The sequence below is a fragment of the Mus caroli genome, chromosome 18 (assembly GCF_900094665.2).
Source record: "Mus caroli chromosome 18, CAROLI_EIJ_v1.1, whole genome shotgun sequence".
Classification (NCBI taxonomy): Eukaryota; Metazoa; Chordata; class Mammalia; order Rodentia; family Muridae; genus Mus; species Mus caroli.
Genome location: NC_034587.1, coordinates 71410532 through 71417658, shown reverse-complemented (window position 1 = coordinate 71417658; position 7127 = coordinate 71410532).

Genomic DNA, 7127 nt, shown 5'->3' with positions numbered 1-7127 from the left:
GAGGAGGAGGAGGAGGAGGAGGAGGAGGAGGAGGAAAGGAAAGGAGAGAATGGAACAGAAATGGGGCTTAGAGGAGATAGAGCAGGATGTGAACATCAATCTACCTTTGAAACCTGGGCTCTTCCCACTGTCCTTGCTGCTTACCCATCATTCCCTGATTGCTCCTAGTTGCTGGTGGCCCTGTGTCCCAAGCTGTCAGCTATGTTCCCTCCCTTGCCTTAGGCCGCCCACCCTGCTCTGGTGATGCGCAATCTCCAGTTCTGTGACCACAACTGCTTGCTGTCCTCAAGATGGTCCTGAAAAGGAAGACTTGTATCCAGCGCAGGCGCCTGGATTCTAGTATCAGGAGAGCTGTAGCGCTGTAGGCGAGGTCCAAGAAAATGGCGATGAGCTGCAAGCAAACGCCCTCGGGCTTTTCTAAGAGGAGGAAAACACTCCCTCCAACTGGCTTTCTTTAACAGCGAATAGTGACTGAAGCTTAATAGTGACTACTGTGGATTCCTTTACCCGTTAGCTCTCCCCCAGAGCAGCCTTTTCCCGGCAGCAGCCATTGAGTCTACTCACTGACCAGCAAAGGCCGGCAGGCGGCAAGTGGACCCCGCAGAAGTGTGACCGTCTGTCCCAATAACCGATCTTCGTTGCTAACTGATCCCTTGGGCGGTCGGCTGCCTCATTAAACCAGCTGACCAAGATGGCTAGCTTGCCCATCTTCTCAGAAGAGCTGTCTTTGGGGATTTTCAGAGTCCTGTGGAGTGACCCCTGGCCTCCCTTGCCTCGGGAACAGTGTTCTTCAGAGGAAAGCGGCTCGGGGGACTGCAGCAGAGCAGGGAGAAGACTTAATCCCTGGGTGGAGATTTGCTCTGCTCTGCACAGTCTGATTAGCCATGAAGGGGGGGTTCTTTCTAACAACAAGAGGGGATGTAATCTTTTTCCTCAGGGGGTCAGAGTCCTTTCATCTGTTTCTGGGAATGGGAGTCTCCCCGGGGTAACTGGTGTGTTTTTCCCTCATCTCCCAGAGCTCGGGTGGTGTTTGGAATTATGTTTCTCCTCCCGGCTTCCTTGAGGGATCCCGTTCTGTTTTGTTTCCCTGACACTTTGGTTCCAGACGCTACAATGTACTCTTTATCATTATAACTCCATGTCCCCATAGGTTTTAGGAAGTGCAAAGATGCCGGGGCGTGGCGCACGCCTTTAATCCCAGCACTCGGGAGGCAGAGGCAGGCGGATTTCTGAGTTCGAGGCCAGCCTGGTTGGTCTACAGAGTGAGTTCCAGGACAGCCAGGGCTATACAGAGAAACCCTAGATTTTCAAGTACACATTTAAAATTTTAATTTATTTTATTATTACCTTTAATAATAATATTAGTATGATTATAGTATTATAATATTAATATGATATACTATATTAACAATATTATAGTGTTGTAGCCGGGCGGTGGTGGCGCACACCTTTAATCCCAGCACTTGGGAGGCAGAGGCAGGCAGATTTATGAGTTCGAGGCTGGTCTGGCCTATAGAATGAGTTGCAGGACAGCCAGGGTTACACAGGGAAACTCTGTCTTGAAAAAACAAAAAATAAATAGACAAATAAATAAATAAATTATAGTCTAGTAATATTAATAACATGTTATAGCATTACTATAATAATATTCATATTATTACCTTTAATAATACCTATAATATTATATTATTATTACTTAGCCTTTGGAAACACGTTGACGTTGAATGTGAGTTCCCTCCTCCTAGCTTCTGCCTCTCAAGTTCTGAGATTATAGTTATATGCCACCACACCTGGCTCTGGGCTTTCCAGGGTTGGGGGTAGCGCAGTTGGTGAAACACTCTCTCCTAGAAAACCAAAGGGCTTAAGTTCCATCCCTAGCTCCCATGCCCAGTGCCCAGGAGGCAGAGATAGAGTTTAAATGAGCCGGTTGTTCTAGACTACTTGGCCAGTTCCCAGCTTTGTCTAAGGACAGAGGTGAAAAGTGCTTTAGGAATAACACCAGAGGCTGTCCTTTGGCCTCCACATACACATATGTACCCTCACACGTGTGACCACGTACAGAAAAGTACATTTTCTTAGCTGGATGTGGTCACAGATGCCTTTAATCCTAGTGCTGTGGAGGGAGGTTCAGACAGTGGAGCTCCAGGCTACACTGTGAGATCCTACCTTAAAGCTAACATTGTGCACTCTCAAGTGTGTGTGTGTGTTTGTGTGTGTGCATTTGTGAGATTTTTCTGGTAGCATCCTTGTGTAACTTCACAGCAGATTAATATGTGGATGTCCTGGTGTCTTTATCAATCCTCCCAACCCTCCCTCAGCTTCACACAAATCTCTCCCCTTTAACAAAAGACTTTTAACAAACTGTCTCTAAGGCCATAGAGCTCTTTGGATATAGATGCAGGGTTTCAACGAAAGAGAAGTTTCCTTCTCAGAAAGGCTCTGGCTAATCCTCTGATTGGCCTCATACTAACTTGGGCAATATATTCTTATCTTCTGGCTCCTTCACATTCTCTGGCTCATTCTGTCTTCCCTTGTGTCTAGCTTGTTCTCTGTACAACTGTCTCAGTAAACCTGCCCCCTCTCCTCTGCACTGTTCTCTCTTAAGTCATCTGTCTCATCTGTCTTTCCTCTCTGTTCTCCGGAGACTTGGGCTTATCCTATTCTGTCAAATATTTCTCTGATTCATCACTTTATCTGCTACTCAATTAGGTATTACTTTTTCTTTTCTTTTTTTTTTTTTTTTGAGACAGGGTTTCTCTGTGTATCCCAGGCTGCCCTGGAACTCACTCTGTAGACCAGGCTGGCCTCAAACTCAGAAATCCACCTGCCTCTGCCTGCCAAGTGCTGGGATTAAAGACGTGCGCCAGCACTGCCCAGCTAGGTACCACTTTCAAACATGGGTGCTTCTTCCTACAAACTAAGTTTACCTTCATTGTTTGGGATTACAGGTGTGTATTAAGGGCATCTTTGTATTCCAGCCGGAGAGATTAAAGGTGTGTGCTAAGGCTGAGCCACATCACAACTATAAACAGGTTTTTCCTGTAAACAACTCAGGGTTCACAGTGTGATCAAATATCCTGTAACGCACCTTGATAAATGCCCCTTTAAGCCCTTCACGATAACTCTTAGACTGGAGTCAACATGTGCCCAACATAGTTGACTTTGTGCCTGGGTGTTTGCCCACTTACCCTAAGTGGAAGGCTTAGAACTTTCTTTGGCTTTTCTTCCTTTTTCCCTCTTATGAAATATGACTTCCTGACTGTATCTTTGTAATTATTTGGATGCTCTTTGTACCTGTTACAGCAAATAATCTCCATACTCCAATTTTCTTGTTACAAAGAAAGGCTGTTGAACCTTGTAAACCACAGAGTAGGTGAAGGACTGAAGACTAGACTCTATCTGGAGTCCTTTGTATGTCAACTGAGTGTCAATGAGTATTCTGGGTGACAGGAAAATAATTCTAGCACACGGAGAGAAGATAGTACTGACCTGTAGCAGAGTGGGGAGCAGATGAGAATGGAACAAGCTGCTGTGTTCCCCCAGAGTCTCCACAACAGCTTTGTAAACTGGCTCCCAACTCAGATAGATGGCTGCGGATGCATTCACTTGGGGTCAGAGAGGTGGGCTTGAGTCAACTGGTTCTCTTTCCATTACATCTGCCTGATATAAGAAAGAATCCAGGAAAGGGATATAGGAATTCTGGGAACTTTTGTCATGGATTTTGTAAAGGGTTAGCCTAGAAACTCTAGGATTGTTTTCTGGGACGACCGAGTTCCTGTTCAGGTGGGCGAGCAGCCACTGGACCACTAGATGGCGCCAGCTCAGCGTCAAGACTGCTTTAGCCTTCGTTTATATGGAAAACAGCAAACATTCAGCAATTGTCCAGACTTGTAAACCTGCTGATTTCGTTTTGATGAACTAGATGCTCCTTCGCAAGTGGGCTTTGGAGCATTGCACTGCTGAGACTGTGAATGGGGCTGAGAAGATGGACTCAGAGACCTAGGGAATGAGCCTGCAGGGGGATGATACAGTAACGAACCCATAGTCCCACACCAGGGAAACCTGCCACTCAAATTGCCTGGCAGCCTCAGGGCTGGAAGGTCTGAAGAGGTCCTCAGGCCCAACCCTCTTATTATGCAGATGAAGAACTATTCCTCAACTGATCTCTGTGCAAAGACTTTTTCCCCAAATAAAACCAATTGTTTGGGTAAAAATAAGGGCTTGACATGCCTTATGACGTAATGGAGGCCTTTTTAAAGACAACTGTATGGAGGGTACAAATTTTGCTTCTTTCCTTTTGTTTCCAAGGGAGATTTTTCTTCCTTTCTCCCTTCCTTCCTCCCTCCCTCCCTTCCTTCCTTGTGAGACCCTATCACACATACACATACTCACACACATACACACAACCCTCCCAACATAATAAACAAAAAGGTGTTTCCTGAGTTTGGGAGGGGGAGTTTGTCACAGTCAATAATTGGATCTGAGGAGGGGACATAGAACCCTGGCTTATAGTCAGGGGTCAGAAGTAGAGCTGACAACTAAGTATTTGTGGTTGATGTCTGAGATGGAAGGGATTGGTTTTGTGGAGCAGACCCTGGAAGTAGGGGGCAGAGTATATAGCCCAGGTTATAGGGCTTACAGGACACTCCATGGGTATCTGCCAGAGAGCTGCTCCCTGCATGCACAAGACCTTCGAACATTTGGTTTCAGAAACGACTAAGGAGTGGTGTTTGGGAGTCTGGGAAGAGGGAGAGGAGAGCTGATGTTTTCTTCAGATGCTTGTACTCAGCAAGAGGGGATTATGTGAGAATGAGTACCAGCCAGTGGGTATCAGAGAGGCGTCTTAGTATGCCAGCCACGGTGCCTCTGTGGTCGGCTGGTCCAGCCTGTGGGGTGAGTGAAATGAAGGCCAGTGCTGAGCCCATGGGAGGGATCTGGACAAGGCCACCAGGCATTTTCATTCACTGTTGTGAATATGGGTTTGGATATCACCCTGTGTGATGGCTAGTCATGGTTGTGTCAATTTGGTAGCACTTAGAATCACATGGAAGCAAACCTCTGGACATGCCTGTGGTTTTCTGGATTAGTTTGATTGTGGTGGGAAGACTCAGCATAAATGTGGGTAGTACCATCCCATAGCTGGGTTCCTGGCCTGAATGAGGACCACCAAAGGAAGCTGCAGAGGGGTGCTCGTCACTCCCTGCCTCCTGCCTGGGCTGTGAAGGGGTGAGCTGCCTCTAGTGACTCCACGCTACATGGCCACCATGTAAACAACTTACACAGAACGTATCAAGGGCCAGGGCCTCTCCAGAGAAGCCCCGCAGACTGTCCCTCCTGCACTGAGCATCTACTGGGGGTAGAGGTCTCCGTGCCAACAGTGCTGTACGAGTGAAGGCACACGATTTTATCAGGGAGGGGAAGCAGAGGCCACCGTGTGGTATCTTTTGGCAGGTCACACTCAGTTTTCTTCTGCTCCCTTCAGCTGGGGTTGCAGGCCCTCCAGTCACAATGTATCCAGCCGGTCACCCCACGATTGTGTCACCTTCATCTGGAAGCTTCAGGCCAATGAACTGAGTGAGTGGACACCTCACCCCACCATGTGTTGCCTCAGAACAAACTCCTTGTCTTGCTGGCAGTTCTTTTATCTGTGGCTCAGATTGTGTCCAACCACAGTCTGGGGCAACAGTTTACAAGACAAGGCTCTATTTATTTGGCTGGCCAGCGATTCTCTGCTACTTCAGTGGTTAAGTTTCTGATATGAAGTAGGACAGAAGCAGGTTGTAGTAGAACCAATCTAAGCTTATCCCCGAGCCCAACCAGCTTTCAAATAAATGAGACTCAGACTGTGGCTATTATATTTGGCTTTGACAATTACTGGGAGGGGGGTAACCCCAATCTTTTTTTTTTAAGATTTATTTATTTTATGTATATGAGTACACTGTGGCTCTCTTCAGACACACCATAAGAAGGCGTCAGATCCCATTACAGATGGCTGTGAGCCACCATGTGGTTGCTGGGAATTGAACTCAGGACCTCTGGAAGAGCAGTCAGTGCTCTTAACAGCTGAGCCACCTCTCCAGTCAGGGGTCTTCTGTTCTTAATCACTGAGCCATCTCTCCAGCCCTGACGCATTTTACTTTTTTAAGACATATCTCAAATGGCACTGGTTGGCCTTGAACTTCCAATGCAGCTGAAGGTGACCCTCAACTTCTGGTCCTCTTGCCATTCTCTCCCAGTGCTGAGCACACAGGAGTTTGCAGTGTGCCTGGCTAGCATTGTTTTCTTTACTTAACAAGAAACTTGGGATTTTCTTCTCGGCCCACATCAACCTACCAGGTTCTTTTCCATAGCCATGTGGTTGGTATGTAAGCATGTAGGTAGCCAGCCCCTGGGGCGCCTGAAAGTTGTTGCCTATATGATGTTATTGCAAACTTTGCTTTGACAAATATGCTTATATGGTTGCCACTGATCTGGGGTCATATGCCTTTAACCCCAGCACTTGGAAGGCAGAAACATATGGATCTCTGTGAATTTGAGGCCAGCCTAGTCTCTATAGGGGCTTCCAGGGCCGCCAGAGCTACACACTGAGATCCTGAAATAACCTTTTATACCCTAACTCAGCAAGTGCAGCCTGAGATGAACTCTGTCCGGTTTTACTCTCTCCTCACCCTTCCTGGCCCTCCGCCTTCATTTGACCCTTCCGTGGGGATTGTCTGCCTCTCTGCAGCCTTAAACTCCCTGTGAGAAGTTAATTTCCCTCTGGTTTCCAGGGGCTCCATTGAATTGGTCAATGTCTGCCTGAGTGTCTTTATCTACCCCAAATGTGGCTGTTCAAACCCAGGGGGGCTGGCTCTTTGTTGAAGAGAGCCCATCTACTTTCTTAATGGAACTCCAGAGGGCCCAGCATTCATATTCTAATGTCTCCTGGCCCTTGGCTGCCATCAAAGTGGCATAAGTGAGAATAAATTGTAGGCAGACTAGATCACGCTCAGCAGAGGGATTTGTTGACTGCAAATCCTGTCAGTAGACAAGCAGATATCCTCACTGCTCTGTGGCAGGTCCCATGGGAGGCTGTGATAGATCGTGAAGGTGGGGCTCTGGTGTTCAAGTGCCTGGGCCCTGTGACA